The 16,635-nt window shown below is 39.8% G+C and overlaps 5 non-coding genes across 5 annotated transcripts; all 5 read left to right on the forward strand.

Moving 5' to 3' along the window:
* Window positions 1-1,050: 1,050 nt before the first annotated feature.
* On the forward strand, window positions 1,051-1,132 carry TRNAS-AGA (transfer RNA serine (anticodon AGA)). Its single transcript has one exon. It is a non-coding gene; the product is annotated as a tRNA-Ser (tRNA).
* Window positions 1,133-5,998: 4,866 nt separating this feature from the next.
* TRNAS-AGA (transfer RNA serine (anticodon AGA)) lies at window positions 5,999-6,080 on the forward strand. Its single transcript has one exon. It is a non-coding gene; the product is annotated as a tRNA-Ser (tRNA).
* A 1,151-nt stretch (window positions 6,081-7,231) lies between these two features.
* TRNAS-AGA (transfer RNA serine (anticodon AGA)) lies at window positions 7,232-7,313 on the forward strand. Its single transcript has one exon. It is a non-coding gene; the product is annotated as a tRNA-Ser (tRNA).
* Window positions 7,314-8,942: 1,629 nt separating this feature from the next.
* Window positions 8,943-9,014, forward strand: TRNAG-UCC (transfer RNA glycine (anticodon UCC)). The gene has a single exon. It is a non-coding gene; the product is annotated as a tRNA-Gly (tRNA).
* Window positions 9,015-9,438: 424 nt separating this feature from the next.
* TRNAY-GUA (transfer RNA tyrosine (anticodon GUA)) lies at window positions 9,439-9,528 on the forward strand. The gene is given in 2 exon segments: window positions 9,439-9,475; window positions 9,493-9,528. It is a non-coding gene; the product is annotated as a tRNA-Tyr (tRNA).
* Window positions 9,529-16,635: the final 7,107 nt, after the last annotated feature.

Below are 16,635 nucleotides of genomic sequence, written 5' to 3' on the forward strand. Positions count from 1 at the left end.
CCAGAAAAAATCCCCACTGGATAAACGCTGCACTATGTACACTGTGTCTTAACTAATGTTAACTAATAACAAATAAACAAATATAAGCAATAAACATAAAGGAAAAGGCCAAGAAATATCTAATATAAATTAAACAATTATCAAAGCAAAAGCATATAACTCTTGAGCAATTACAGTATATTACAATGTACAGGCAATAAATACATTGACAAAAGGCATTTCTTCTGGTTATGAGGTAGCTAGGAACAAAAAAGTTCCTTCAATAAGCATTACATATGACTGTGACTGTGAACAACAAAGAAACATCATTAGCATTGTAACTATCTGAGACATGGAATTTCAAGGCACATCAATGGAGGAGTAGGAAAAAGAAAAAAAAGGGGGGAAGAAAACAAAGAAGGATGAATAATAGAGGACAGAAGTATGTACACTTTTTATATGTCATGTTGTATGTTACATTTAGTGTTGATGTTCGAATTCGGGTTGTCCCTATATTCGACCCGAATATGGCTGTTCGAATTTGGATAGACCAGACCCGAAAAACACGGGATTCGACAGCAAAAATTCGGGAATAAAAAAAGTTTAAAAAAAAATTAATCTTAAATTAATTTTATTTTAACTTGTTCTTTATTTTTTTTTTACAGGTTATCCGACAATGACATTATGAATCATAATGTCATTGTGGGATTCCTCGCCCGTGGGAACTTTGCAGTCACAGCTAATTGAAAGCAATGTATCCTTTTACAATGTATCTTTTTACAATTTTCTTTTTATGTATCCTTTTACAATGTATCTTTTTACAATTTTCTTTTTATGTATCCTTTTATAATGTATCTTTTTACATCTGGAGGCTGTAGAAGCTCTACACAGTGCTGAAAAAAACCCGAATTTTTCCTCCTATTGACTTTAATGGTGTTCGACTTTGACATTCGACCAGCCGAATTTTTTTGCTCTATTCGAGCGAATAGCAAATATCCGACCAACACTAGTTACATTCTCACTCTACAAGCTATGCTGTTGAGGGTGTTATAGTGGTTTTTTTAGCAAGTTGTAGTCGTGGCCGAGTGGTTAAGGCGATGGACTAGAAATCCATTGGGGTCTCCCCGCGCAGGTTCAAATCCTGCCGACTACGGTTTTAATCATTTATGGTCATATGAAATGCTCACAACCCACCTTGCGTCACATTCCTGTTTGCTTCATTCTGAAAATATCATTATTAGCAGTTGTTGAATTCTTCTGGGAAGCAAGAACTATGAAGACAAACTACTCAGCAAGTGGAACAAATGTCAACATCTGAACAGGGAAAAACATTTACACTCATCAAGTCATCAACATTTATGTCTAGGACCATATAGGAATATCTAGGAGTGGCTAAACAAGGCCAGAAGTAGGTCTGAAAGAACACAAAGGAGTGAGCAAAATGACTGCCGCCCAATTAGGCAACCCTACTGTCTCTGCTAACAAGGTTTTCTTATATGGTGCATCCTGCTGCTGGTATCAGTACATATGGCTGCAGTTATTTGCTTCTTATACCAAGCTCTGAGCCAGCGATGGGAGAGTGGGTGGGTTGTGTCCAAAGACACTACCCGCCCACTTCCCTGAGCCTGTGGTTTCATATGGGGGACATGATCTGCCGCTCTGGCCAGTGTGCCCTCCCAGCAGGGTCCTTGTCCTGACCCCACTCGGGGGGTGCACAGCCGCAGACCAGGACCACCGGTTGGGGACCGTTGGTCCAGACAAAAAATAAGACTGTGGGATCTTGGTGGCCTCTAGGGGCAGGTAGGGGCAGATTTTGGAGATGTTCCCCAGAGATGTGCTGGCTTGCTCATTTGTAATTTTCAGGATTCATTGACCACTGTTCACTTTTGTCTCATGCAACTTATCTTAACTGCTGCTAAGCAATGTTTAGAAAGAGTCTGAAGATCTCCCACACTCTCCTTTCACGCAATAAAGCTCAAATTAATTTTGACCTGGTTACCTTGGGTTCAATATCTTTGTTTTGCCACATCCTCTAATTAAGAAATACTCCTAATACCCTTGCCTGTTGAGCTTGTTATTAGCTTCAGGTTTTTGTGCCTTTATAAACTGCATTGGTATAAGTCCCGCACATTTGGATTTCCACTCTCCAGGAATGGCCAGGGAGCATGGCCTAATGCTAAACTTCCAACATAGTATGATGTCAGCATATTGGGTTTCAGCAGTAGGCCTCTCCCAGTTTAACTTTTTTGCCCACTCCCTTAGTATTTTTAAACAGGTTCTTACATCACCAGCAACCAATAAGGATCCAGGATCTGTTTCAGCTCTTCTTGCCATTTTAACATGTCTTCCCACTCAAAAGACACCTATAAAAGTAAGAGAAAAGGCATAGTTTGAAAAGACTTACCCATCCTGGATCCCCCCTTTCATATGAAGAACAGTTTCATGTCACGGCCCTAAGTTAATGGGTTTTTAATAAAGCTCATCCTGTAGGGAGAATATTTTGCAGAGGAGTGTAATCTAAATAGGCTCAAGTGTGGCTAAGCTCATAAAAGTAAATCTTCTATCCAAGTAGGTGTAAGTATGCTTATGCTATTAATCTATTCAGACAAATTGTCCTAAGCTTTATATGTAAAGGAAAGCTCACACAAGCCTGAAGCCAGAAGACCAAAACCATTCTCATGAAGCCAGAAGACCAAAACCATTCTCATGAAGCCAGAAGACCAAGACCATTCTCCTGAAGCCAGAAGACCAAGACCATTCTCCTGAAGCCAGAATACAAAGACTATTCTCCTGAAACCAGAAGACTAAAATAATTCTGCTGAATATAGAAGACTTAAACCATTCTCCTGAAGCTAGAAGGCTAAAACCATTCTCCTGAAGCTAAAAGACTAAAAACATCCCCCTGAAGCCAGAAAACCAAAACTATTCTCTTGAAGCCAGAAGATCAAAACCATTTTCATGAAGCCAAAAGATCAAAATCATTCTCATGAAGCCAGAAGACGAAGACCATTCTCCTGAAGCCAGAGGACCAAAACCATTCTCATGAAGCTAGAAGACCAAGACCATTCCCCTGAAGCCAGAAGACTAAAACCATTCTCATGAAGCCATAAGACTAAAATAATTCTCCTGAAACTAGGAGACTAAAACCATTCTCCTAAAGCCAGAAGACCAAAACCATTCTCCTAAAGCCAGAAGACCAAAACCATTCTCTTTAAGCTGGAAGACCAAAACCATTTTCTTCCCGACATCTTGCTCTAAGAAAATGTCTTCTTAGATTCTTTGTTGGTTAGGTAGGTCTTTCTGTGGATACTTGTGATTGTCTAAGGCAAAGAAAGCAACGTTAAGGCTTCCAATTGTGTCACTAATTTCTTGCAATTTTAAGTTTTTTTTTTATCTTTACATAAATGAGTTTGCTGAATGGCTACACCCTCAGAAAACATTGCCATTTAATGATTATGATGTTGAAAAATAATTTTGTAATTATAACACAGTGATCTATCCATTTTTCCATCTATCACTCCACAGTAGTTGGGGAGGTTCCACATTTCTTCACACTAGCTAACAAAGTCAGTTTAATGGCTGATGTCTCATTAATGTTAGGGAGTACATACTGCACATTTGGTGCAGGTGTGAACTTAGGCACAGCCTCAGGAGGAAAACCAGGGCATATTGACATGTAAATAGAGACAGTTGCATGGAAAATGGAGCCTTAGCTAGCAAACTCATTACACAAGCATGGGGTATAGCACTGTACAGGAAGGATGATAGACAGGCTGGGTGGACAAGTAGGGGTGGCTAAGTTGAAACTGTATTTTGTTCTACAACAGCCACCCAGCCCATCATGCAATAAGTTTCCACTCAGTAGAATGTGTGAAAGTGTAAAACAAGACAAAAACCTATTGGAGTGCCAATGAAGGACATTCAGGTGTTAATTAACCTATTACCTCCTGGGAGGTTCATTTCTGTCTGGATTTACATGTCTAAAAGCGGTACATTGTTTTTCCTGAAAATTAATTTTACAGTATAATATAATAGTATGAGTATAATAAAGTTTGAAACACAAAATCATGTCTAAATAATAAATTAAATAAACTAAAAATAAATATTATACTGAGACTATTATTTTATACTGTAAAATAAAAGTTCATGAAAGACAATACACTGCTTTTACACATATAAATCCAATGTATTGAATTCAATACAGTTGATTTGTATTAAATGTAATACAAATCAATTTGAAATTCCTGCCACGCCCGAACTGAACGCCTGCACGCACCGACGTCACCGGGAACTCCCCGCAAGGGACAATGGAGGACGAAGGAGGATGCCGATGGATCAGGTAAGGCTGGATTTATTATTGATCTTCGCTGTTTTAGCTACCCCCAGTGTGACTAGGGGTTACTGCTTTTAGCATATTTTTCTCACCCCGAGTCACAATCAGGGTTACCGCTGGGGAGGTTAATTAGCATCTAAACCTTTTGTTTTACTTGGAAAATTCTCCTATAGGTACACTGACTCTCTAGCAATTTTGGTGACAATGTTATGTTCAGGGGCTTTGCAATTAATATGAAAGCATCCGGCAATAATCTACTTCAGCAACTCCCACCTATATTTTAATGTGCATTTTGAATACAATCATGTTTTTTAATTCATTTTTTGTTTTGGGACATTTCCAGCATATATGGTGACAATTTATTTCTACAAACTACAAAATTCTGACTTTCCTACTGACGACAGGGTCAAATTCCATCCAAGAGTAAAAATGCCTCTAAAGCGAATTCTAGTTATTTTTAGAAATAGTTAAATTTTGGATGGGCGAATAAAATGAATGAAAATAGGATTGATTACACAGGGGAAAAAACGTATAAATACACCCCCTGTTTCCTAACCTTTTTTGCATGGGGGTACCCTTGACCTGACTTTAAGCTTTTTAGGGTTACCCCTGCTATAATTATCATATTCACAGGTTACAGTACATTAGTGTGGTGGTCAGTGCGAAGAATTCCTCTTACATTGCTTGCCAGTAAGAAGAATGTCACCCTTACAGATCATTGGTATCAGTAACACTGCCCTAGCGTAATACTTATTATTAAAACTTACAAACATCGCACAAATAAAATCCTTGCTACAAAGACAACACTTTCTATGTGTCAGCATCCACAAACAGAGCTGCTGACTTTTACTGGAATTATTATTAATATCATATCTCCACTATTCCTAGCTCATCAGGCCATTGCATTTTGCATGTACCTCTGATAGTAGTTAACAGCATGCATGATACTGAAAGCAAAGTATCAATTTTACATCCAAACAATATCAATATATTATATAGTATAGATCTACTATATTATGTTTACTTGAGAAAAAAACGTAATTTGAGCTGAAATTGTACCAGCGACTTAAAGCAGACCTATCACCACAGTTATCACTTTATATAGAAGGGTAGATAACCCTTTAAATGTTTTGTTTTTTCAATAAATTATATTAAAAACAAAGGCAAAGCCCCTCTCCTTTTGTCTTTACTGCAGTGGCGGTATGTGCCATGCTGATGCCACATGCGCAGTAAGATTGGCACTTTCTTTTTTCACAAAAACAACGTCATACTTGCACCTGTGTAGTGCGAGATCAGGTAACGTAGGCAGAAAAAGGAAGGAGAGCAACGAAGATGGCAGTGCCCGGATCGGAGGAAGTGCCGGGACAAAGCAAGAAACCGGGACAATGATGGCCGTTTGGAAGCCAGCTCTGGGGGGATTGACGGGTTTGTACAAGTAAAGGTAGGCATCATTTTTTTTAATTTTCACTTTAGTTCTGCTTTAGGGACATCCACAAGGCAGCACCACTACAGTTCACTGCTCTACAAAAACATATCTGTAACATGCTAATATAAAACAAACTGGCACATAATGTATGGTATATAGTGTATTACATGTCCACACTTCCATATATTACTTATTATATGTTACATTGTCACATGGTGCCTGCATATACAAAAACAAACAACATAAAGCAGAAGTAAGATGTAGTCGTGGCCGAGTGGTTAAGGCGATGGACTAGAAATCCATTGGGGTCTCCCCGCGCAGGTTCGAATCCTGCCGACTACGAGTGAATTGTTTTCTAAAAAAACATCACAAAACATCCCACAACTGTTAGCTGGATTCTGAAAATATCAATAAAGCACATTAGTTATTCAAAGCAAGCAAGAACCATGAAGGCAAACTACTTTCTAGGTGGAAGCAAATTTCACCACTCACATGAGTGAAAAACATTCACACTTATCAATCTTGGGAAAGTCAATTTTTCTGTTTATGCTGTAAAAACGACGAACTTAGAGAACGCAGTCTGTGTTTGGAGAGATCGGAGACAAATATTATTGAGACATTAAAGAAGAACTAAACTGAAAATTGGCTAAAAAAAAAAAATTTAAGGGCCTTTAAGGGCAGTTTGATCCATCCGGGGGTATCTTGCATCGGGTCCCACATCAACCCGACATGTGCCCCTGAGCCGGCGGTCCGGGTGGCACCACCTTCTTCTCTTCTTCCTACGTCACCCAACCCAGTCGCGAGATCGGGTGACGTAGGTTGGAAAAAAACCTCGCCGATCTCACTGCACATGCTTGAGAACGGCAAATTTTCCTCGCACGAAAAGGCTCCCAAGAGCCTCCCAGGATGCTTGACATATTATCCCGGAGGGCTTTGCGCTCCCATTCATTCTCAATCGCCTAGGGGGCGATGTTGCACCTTTTTGTTTTTTAAAAAAAAGGGTGTTGCACTTAAAAAAAACAACAACACTTGTTTTTTACTTGACATAAAAGGGTTGTCTACCCAAAAAGAAATTTCTGAGTTTAGGTACGCTTTAAGAGAAGATTAGAGCCGCTTCAGATATTTGACATTACCCACATTTTAGGGAATATCCCTATCTGCATCTTTGGCTAATTTTGGATATGCTGTAAAATTCAACCATTCTCCTAAATAACCGTATAGAAGTTGTTTGGGGGTCAGTTTGTGAACACACATACATGCAGTTGTGTTGTGGTGGTTTGCTGTGCTGTAACTGGGTGTGACTTCTAATCACACTTCTATGGCCAGCCTTTTCCTTTCACCTGAATGAGATTGTATTGCATTTGTTAGATGACTGGAGAAGGCCTATAATCAAAAGTGATGAGACAACCTCCATCATTGTTTCTATTTCAATTTTTTGAAAAAAGGTAGAAGTTATGGAGCTGTGTAGGCCTATCAATACATGTAGTTGTGGTGTAGTCGTGGCCGAGTGGTTAAGGCGATGGACTAGAAATCCATTGGGGTCTCCCCGCGCAGGTTCAAATCCTGCCGACTACGGGCTTCTCTTTAAGGTTTTCTGAAAAGCTTACTGTGTCTCCCTGAAAGTAAGAGAGGGACTTATTAAATTTAATTTTACCTCTGAAAATCGCATTAGGGCTTATTTTCAGGGGATGTCTTATTTATTTATTATTCACAATTATTAATCAAGTGTCTGGATATATATTTGAATATTTAACATTTAATATGTCAAAACATCATGTGTTTAGAATACTAGAGTATTAGAGCACTACGGTACAACAACCTATTACAAAACCTGTAACCAATATTACAATGCTATAGAAAGATACCTCTGTGATACCTGTGACCTGTCAAAATCACAGATTTTCTTCTGTTGTATACAAGAAGTCAAGAATAAGAATGAACAAAAATGATTAATGAAAAAAAAAAAACAGCTTCATAAGCAAACAAGTGCAACATAACAAGAAAATGTGCTGACAATTAACATATGACTCATAGAGTAACATGCAGACACAGAAACAAAACTTCCAGAAACAAAACAAAAATATGCATTGCTCCAAATGAATGAAATCCACCAACCTCTCATTAGTTGTAGTGTCACACCAGAGTAGGTTAATTAACCTTGCGATTTCTTCACCCCTTGCTCCAGTGCTTTGAAAATCTCCTGCTCTCTCTCTGCTCTCTCCTTTCTCTTGGTATCCCTCCATGTACCATGTGACCGCACCCTCCGAAGAAGCCAACAGGGCTTACTTTCGGGGTAGGTCTTATTTTCGGGGAAACACGGTGGAAACCATCTTATATCACCTTTTGCTTTCATCTGAATGAGGTTGCATTGCATTTGTTTGATGAGTAGAGATGGCCTATATCAGGGGTGCTCACACTTTTTTGGCCTACGAGCTACTTTTAAAATGACAAAGTCAAAATGATCTACCAACAATAAAAGTGCTAAACATATATTTATTTATATATATACCGAGTATACTTTATATTAAAAATATATATTGTTTACCTTGCATAACAGCATGAACATGTACGGCACAATACAATTCTGTACATTTTTGGCCATTACCTCACTCCGATGACATCTTAAACTGAATGGAATAAGCCAGTTGCATAGTCCGGACAGTAGTTGCTGGTAGCCAGCCTCAAACAGACTTCCAAATGATCCATCAGTCATGGTGGAATGGTATTTGGACCTAATAACTCCTCTGCCCAGTAGACTTTATTTTGAAAGGCAGGGCTCCGCAATCCACTCGCCTTGCTTTGCAATCTACAGGTAGATTACGATTCACGTATTGGGCTCCCCTGACCAATAATCTCATGTGGCTCAGTGAACTACACTGATGATAAAATAAAAAGTGTTCATCAAACGCTGTGATTGATACTAAAAACTGCTCCTAGGCACATATAGAGATAGCCAGGAGTGGCCAGGTGTGACTGCATGTCATATACACACAAAGTTACCATCACTCCTTTGAAGAACTCCAGAAGCTTAGCTATACTAATGAGGACTGCTATGTATGGAGTTTCCTGCTTCTGGGATCAGTAATAGGGCTGCAGTTATTCTCTGCTTTTACTAAACTCTGTATCATCTTTGTCCTAACTTGATCATCCTACTTACTTTTAGGACACAATTAGGGGTACTGTAGATACATTGATTTCCATGGAGCGTTGGTGGTATAGTGGTGAGCATAGCTGCCTTCCAAGCAGTTGACCCGGGTTCGATTCCCGGCCAACGCAAGTCCTTTTTTCCTATTTTAGTAATGTCTTCAAATATTAAGGATTATATGTATTGCACTGTAGAAGTACTGCGTTTTATTAGTGTTGTATATGTTTTTAAATCATTTTGGAACAAAATAAAATGACAAGAGATGTTTTTATAAATTCTATTATTATTTATTGATTAGCACCTTAAAAAATGATTTTGGATTTACACAATTATTAGGGATGTGGTGATCATTTAATAAATTCTCCCACCAGTAACCCTTTAATCCATAAATAATAAAGATTAATAATAAGATTCTAATCTTCCAACAGCGAACTGTTGTACAATTATCTAAAACTAGCACATAAAGTTGAAACATGGACTAGATAATAATAATCACCATGTAATAGAAGCAGTGACATGTACAGAGATGTGATATGAGACTCCGTGGTGTCAATTCCTTCGATAGCTCAGCTGGTAGAGCGGAGGACTGTAGATGAATATTGTGCAGGGATCCTTAGGTCGCTGGTTCGATTCCGGCTCGAAGGATAGTTTTATTTTCTTGCTAAAATCTGTTTTTCACAAAAATAAATAAAAAAAACTCTATATACATGTTAGGTTTTTAATGCATGTTGCTGATTTATGAAATCTTCTGACATCTAAAATACCAGACTGTTGCTGGGTGCAGCTCATTGACTTTATATAATTATATTTAATAATCAAAAAAATAAGAATATTATTACTTCTGGGACAAGAAATAAAGCACTTGAGCTATGTTGCTGAAGGGTAAAATAACATCTAATAGGGACACTCCCAATGAGTATGAATTCTGAGTTTCCTCTTCCTAAGGTGCTGAGAGAGGTCACACCTGATAAAGTTAAAGGAAGCAATGCAAGTGATCTTCTGGCAGGTGAGCAACCCTTCATCGTTAGGTCAACTTCATCAAGTAGAACCCATAAACTCCCTTATGATATGTTTACTTTTAAAGCAAATCATGCACCAACTGTCTGCTTTACACCAACTCTTATCTACAAAACATTTTGGGATACAAAAACTAAATACACGTATCCCAGATTCCATCAAGAGCTGTGCCTGCATATATTGCAATGGTACAAGTCCTGAAACCTTTGAACATTATTCTACAGGAATGTTGCGTCATCTGTCCTCTTCTGGTCCGCCATATTCATTGGGTTATTAGTAAATGGTTTTTTTTTTTTTTTTAATCGAATCTCGCGATCCGTGCTAAAACACCACACAAAAAAACGTGCACTGGGGTACTATTTGGTAATCCCTCCTCAAAAGAGGAAGGGCCACCCTTTTCTCCAGACGAGGGCTGGATACTAAGCCCACCCAGCCGAAGCCGGGATGGACACTCATGCCCCCCTGACCGAAGCCAGAGAGGGGTCTTTTCACCCATGCAGGTCCCACCAGATACTAGGATGGGAGCTCTCCCGAAGAGAGACTCCCACTAGGGGAGAGCGCCTGGTTTTTAGGCCAAGGCATTCTCCCAAGACAAAAGGGCTAACCCATAAGGGAATAGCACCCTCCATCAAAAAAGTGGCACACAAATACCACACCAGTGACAACACAAAAAAACATTTAAATAATAAGTGCTCTGTGCATAACACACAGGGCAACAGATTTTAAAAATTGCCCCTCTGCACTAGCCGCAGCTAATGCAGAATAAGGCGATGTGCCGAATCCAAAATATAAACAGTGACGTGCATAGTGCAGCCAAAAATCAAGTGGGGTCCCAAACCCAAGTGATTTAAGGTGCCCCTGGTTCGCCACTCCAGGGGTACGACACTGGGGCGAGATTTTGACCGCTTGTCAGACCGATTGGTAACACCAAGTTTTTCTCCATTCCCACCAGCGGGTCAGTCAAAACCCCTGGGAGCTCCTTATCAGGGCAGGCCCTAGCTCTTCCTCCGGTGGACAAGGCCGGCAGGTTTGCATAGGGCCGCCCCTTACAGAGCTACACCAGAGGTAGACCGTCCTTAACAGAGGTACTAGGACACAGCATCCCCCCTCAAGAATGCTAATGCCCGTTCCACCCTGAACACTGATAAGAACAGATTTTTTTTTTTTTATATTTTTATTATAAAGGTATAAAACAATAACAATCACATGTACAAAACGCAAGTATTCATTTTTCAGAAACATAATACAAAACAAAGGTTCCGTTCAGAAGGTAAATAAATCCAGTGTCAAAAAATGAAGTAAAGTCCATTTAGGCTGATTGAAACAAAGTCCATTTAGGCCAAAGGTATAGTCCATATTAGGGCAAAACAGAAAGTCCATGAGAAAGGGTTTCCCAAAAGGGTTGTTTCAAAAGTCCAATGAAAAGAACAAGCCAGCTGGCAAAAAGGAAGTTCTTGTTGTTTTCCAATGGTAGAAAAAAAAATCTGTAAACTTGAGGGCTTCAGCCCAGGGGGGAAGAAAACAGGCATAATAAGGCCACCCACCTCTAGGGGAAGGGCTTGGCCAAAGCAGAAAACATTTGTTGTTTCTTTTTTTGGTCACCTATCAGAGGACAGGCCAGACCATTTACACACATTTTAATGGTCGCCTATCAAAGGACTGGCAAGACCACTTATGGTCGCCTATCAGAGGACGGGCAAGACCATATATACATATATCCAAGGCAAAAGTAGATATAATCTGGAATTTCATCAACAAAGAACAGCATATAAACATCACATGACCACTATCACACAAAAGTCATTATTACAGGATATGAGGGTACATTGTGATAAAGTACAAAGAATACATGGTCGCCCGACTCAGAGGTAAGGCAGCACCATTTTGTACAAAGAAATTCTCATTAGCATCTTGTAACCTGTCATACAAGTAATATGTAAATTTCACAAATATATTAAGTGTGTTTTTAGTACAAAACCATTCTGCTTTGTGGTTAATAATCTTAAACCAACATAATATCACCTCCCCATAGGAGGGGTATGGCTCCAAGGTCAATTCAACAAGGAGCTGAAAAAAAATTCCCATTCCGGGAGAACGCAATTCCTGCGTTAATGGTCATTAACCATTTCAATGTTTGTTCAAAAAGAGTGTGAACCCAGGGCTTCTCACAAGGACTTATATATGCCTTGCTAAGCTCTGGGTTATATATCAAAAAGGTATACCGCAAAAACTAAGGTTATATACCAAATAAGGACAAATTAATATGAAGAAAGCATTTTAGGCATAAAAACATGACACTTAATCTAAGGAACTGATAGGAAGGTGAAATTTTCGAATTATCTTCAGTGATATGTTTCTTCCAAATGTTCATAATCCAGAGACTATTAGAAACTAAAGGGAAAGGATATAACCCTGCCTATGCCGGCATTTAACTTAGGGACTAGACCAAAAAGCACCCAATTTTATATCAAGACCGTTGAGGTTCTGTAGGGAGAAAAAAGAATAAGTTAGACAAGGGGAGAAGAAAAACATTTTTATGACTGGATTGAAAACACTCAATTTGAATTGAGAGATTGTTGTGGTCCTGTAGGAGAGAAAAAAAACAAAAAAAAACAAAAACAAAAAAGAAAATTAGGCAAGGAGAGAAAAAACATATTTATGACTAGACCGGAAGCATCCAATTGGAATCAGGGCTGCTGTGAACCTATAAAGGAGAAGAAAAGGGTAAGATAAGATAAGATAAGGGTAAGATAAGGAGAGAAAACCAAATTTATAACCAGATCCAAAATTAAACAGGGCTGTAATGGTCCTGTAAGGAAAAAAGGGATAAGTTAGACAAAGGAAGGGGTGAAAAGGTCATGTAGACACTTCTTCCAAACTGAGCCTGTAAGGGAAAAACAAGGTTATTTACTGGCCAAAGCATTCCACATACACAGACACCATTCACTCATTGCACTGGGCGTCCCCAGTTTTTTGCAGTCCAAGAGAAAGAAGTCATGCATCTTGCTTAGAGCATATTTCAAGCAGTCTTGGGTTGTTATGCAGTCAGACTTGTACAAGTAGATGTTCCTCATCTTCCACAGAGCAAGTTTTAAACAATTAACAGAAATCCAGAGGGTTTTAAATTTCTTCCGAGGAAAGGATTCAAAGACACCGTACATTATTGACTGATGGTCGAGTTTTTGTAGGCCGAATTGGAATTTTAAAGATGGACCTACCATCTCCCACATGCTTCTGCCATACGTGCAGTTCCACATAAGATGCAAAGTTGTTGTGTTGGAAGGCTCTGGTTGGTAGGCATTCGTGTGCGACCTGCCAGGCAATATCCTTCAGTTCGTTAGACAAATAATTTTGGTTAACAATTCCCCAAATGCTCTTTGATTTTGCCTCACTAAAATTGGCCACAGGGGTCGTGATGTCATTTTTAATTGCCATCTTAAGTTTAGCATAGTTCCTTAGAACATCCAGATCCAGGTGTTTTAAGTCATATGTTATGATAAATTTTTCCAAAATCACGTACTGTTTTGGTGGTATTAATAAAATTGGGATGTTTTGGGTTGGCCTAAACCAACCCCTTTTCCTGAAAATGTGCCCGGCAGCATATCTTAAGAAAAACCTCCAATGGTTGTGTTTTTCGTTAAGGCACCTAAAGCACAGGGAGAAAAAGCCACCCCACAATGCCTTCCTTAGGTCAGGTGACCCTTTACCACCCTTCAGCTTTTCTTTCTGCATTATCTCTCTTTTGATTTTCTCTGCAGAAGAGCTCCAAATAAACCGAAACATGATTTTGTTTAGGAAACGGATTACATTATTGTTTGGTGGAAAGACTAAACTTAAATACAACATTTGAGGTAACAAGACTGCCTTGGCGATAAGATTCTTTCCCTCCAAGGTCAGTCTTCTGGTTTTCCAATATTCCGTTTTTTGCACAATTTTGGTTTTAATTTTTTCCCAGCTGGCGTTACCGTTATTGTGGGTGTCAAAAAGGACTCCCAGGATTTTGACAGATTCCACTGTTTTAATTTGGATATCTGTTTTCCGCCAATTTCCTATTGCTAGGCATTCACATTTTCCTAAATTTAGTTGAAAGCCAGATCCGGAACAAAAAATCCTAGTGAGGAGCAAGACTCTGTTAATAGCAGCTTCGGTTGTGCAGACTGCTACTACATCGTCCATGTAAGCTGTAATCTTTGCCATGTCCCCACTACCTCCCGGCAGGTGGACCCCTCTTACCGTCTTCTCCTTCCGGATAAGGGCCAGCAGGGGTTCTAAGGCGTACACGAAGAGGAGGGGGGACAGCGGGCAGCCCTGCTTTACTCCGGATTCCAGCGGGATGGTGTCCGATAGGTGTCCATTAAGCAGAACCTGGCTGGTTGCGTCACTGTAAAGGGAAAAGACATTTTTTATGAAGCCCTCTGGCAGGTTCATTTTCTTCAATACAGCCCACAGGAAATCGTGGGAAACTCTGTCAAAGGCTTTTGCGAAGTCCAGAGATACCAAGGCTATTTTCTGGCTCCTTTCTTGATGGTACCAAATAACATCTTTTAAGAAATTTAGGTTATCGTGGGCACACCTGCCTGGGACTCCGCATGCCTGGTTGAAATTAATGATTTTGTCCAATACCTTTTTGAGACGACCCACCAGAATTTTGGCGTAGATCTTGTAATCACAGTTGAGCAAAGTGATTGGGCGCCAATTTTCCAGGGATTCCAAGTCTCCTTTCTTGGGAAGGAGCGTTACCACTCCTTTCCTCCATGACACCGGAATGTTGTTGCCTTCGGTAGATGACTGCAAGACAGTGACAAAATCATTTTTGATAATATGCCAGAAGTGTACATAAAATTCTACAGGGAGGCCATCCATGCCAGGGCACTTATTTTTTTCGAAGCCTTTGATTGCTTCAAAAACCTCCTGTTCATAGATGTTACCTAGTAATGTTTAGTGGTCATTGCTTCCCAATTTTTGATCTAATTTATCCAGACAATCTTGTACAATGTTAGGATCCATGTGTTTCTTGCTAAAGAGTTGGGAATAGAAATTTTGGACCTCTTTAAGCATGTCTGCTTGTGTGGTGGCATTGTTTAATTTGGTGACCTTTTGCTTTGCTCCCATTACCTTTTTGAAAAAGAAACGAGAGCATTTTTCATTGTTTTCCATGGTGTGAACTTTGGCGTTATATATGATCTGTTTCCCTCTTTGCTTAATTTCATTACTTATTTTAGTTTTGAGGGTGTTAATCTGTTCTTGCATCTCTATGCCTCTATTTTGCAGCATTATGAATGTTTGCAGCTGGGCATTTAATTTTTTGTACCAATCAAGTTTGTTCCTGGGTTCTCGTATGCTTTCTTTTAAGAAAAAGGCCTTTGTCTGGGATTTAACCTAGTCCCACCATTCCATAATGGAGTGGAAGTTGCCTTTGTCCTTCTGGTAATTGGAAAATTGCTTTTCATATTTCTTTTTAATCACTTAATTTTCCAGTAGGGAAGTGTTGAGGCGCCACACCCCCTTCCCATTGACAGTCCCAGGAATCCGGACTTTTCCGATTACCATTTTGTGGTCCGAAAAAATCGTGGATTGCAGTTGAGCATTAATTACTTGAAATTTGTTACTTACAAAAACAAAGTCGATCCGGGATTTAGAGCGGGTATTCCCCCACGTATATCTGGGGTCCCCTCTGTGGCATGATTTCCAGATATCCTGTAACTCAAAATCAGTGGAAATGTTTTTTAAAAATCAAAGAAGTTTTATCCTGTCTGCGGGACCTAGAGCCTGCTCTCCTCTCCCCAGGCAGAAGGCAATTGAAATCCCCGCAGACTACAGTTGGGTTGGAGTTGACAAGAAAAAACTGTATTGTTTGCAAAAAAGTTTCCCTTTCATGCTTGTCCACAGGAGCGTAAACATTCATGATTTCAAAAATAAAGTTGTCATACTGACATTTGACCACCAGGGCTCTGCCTGGTACAATTTCCAAAAAACTAAGGATTTTAATAGCATTACCTCTGATCAGGATACCAACTCCAGTGGCGGGATTGCTATTATCTTCTGACCAGATGGACGCTCCTGGTTTCCACTGTTTTGCGATGTGATGGTAATTGGGATCGTGATCTAGGGCACATTCCTGTAAAAAGAAAATTGAAATGTCTAATTTTTCCAGGACATCAAAAATAACCACCCTTCTGCTCGGGCTTTTGCATCCCCTTACGTTCAGGGAACCAATTTTTAAATCAAAAATCCCCAGGTCTTGATTCATCAGATTCTGAGATCAGCAAGTCTGGAGTAGTGTCACCGGCGCCACTTTGTTGGCCCGTCCTGTTGGTTGAGGGGAACTCCTCAATTCTTCCCGTCCCAGAGAGCACAGCTGCTTCCTGATTGGGAGAAAGAGGATAAGTTAAAGGCTCCACTATGGTTTCAGAGGGCCTTGGTATGCTTTCTGCCATTTCCCTCAGTTCTGGCAGGATTTTACATTCATCATCTGCAGTTTTCTTGAGCTTTTTTTTTTAAACAATTTGTCCCTTTGTATTTTACGCTTACTGGAACTAGCAGATACATCCATGTGATCCTCCTCCTCCACCTTACTCTCCACTGGTTCCCCTAGGGCCCGAGGTGGGTCTGGAGGAGTAACTTCACAAACCTCAATACTCACAGCCTTGGGGGATTCATTGACCTTTCGTGCCTCCCCCTTTGGCGCTGTCACCTCGTTCACACTTTCCTCCTGGACAGCCAGATCCTGTTGGC

This window comes from Pyxicephalus adspersus, chromosome 4, assembly GCF_032062135.1.
Source record: "Pyxicephalus adspersus chromosome 4, UCB_Pads_2.0, whole genome shotgun sequence".
In the NCBI taxonomy this organism is placed as follows: Eukaryota; Metazoa; Chordata; class Amphibia; order Anura; family Pyxicephalidae; genus Pyxicephalus; species Pyxicephalus adspersus.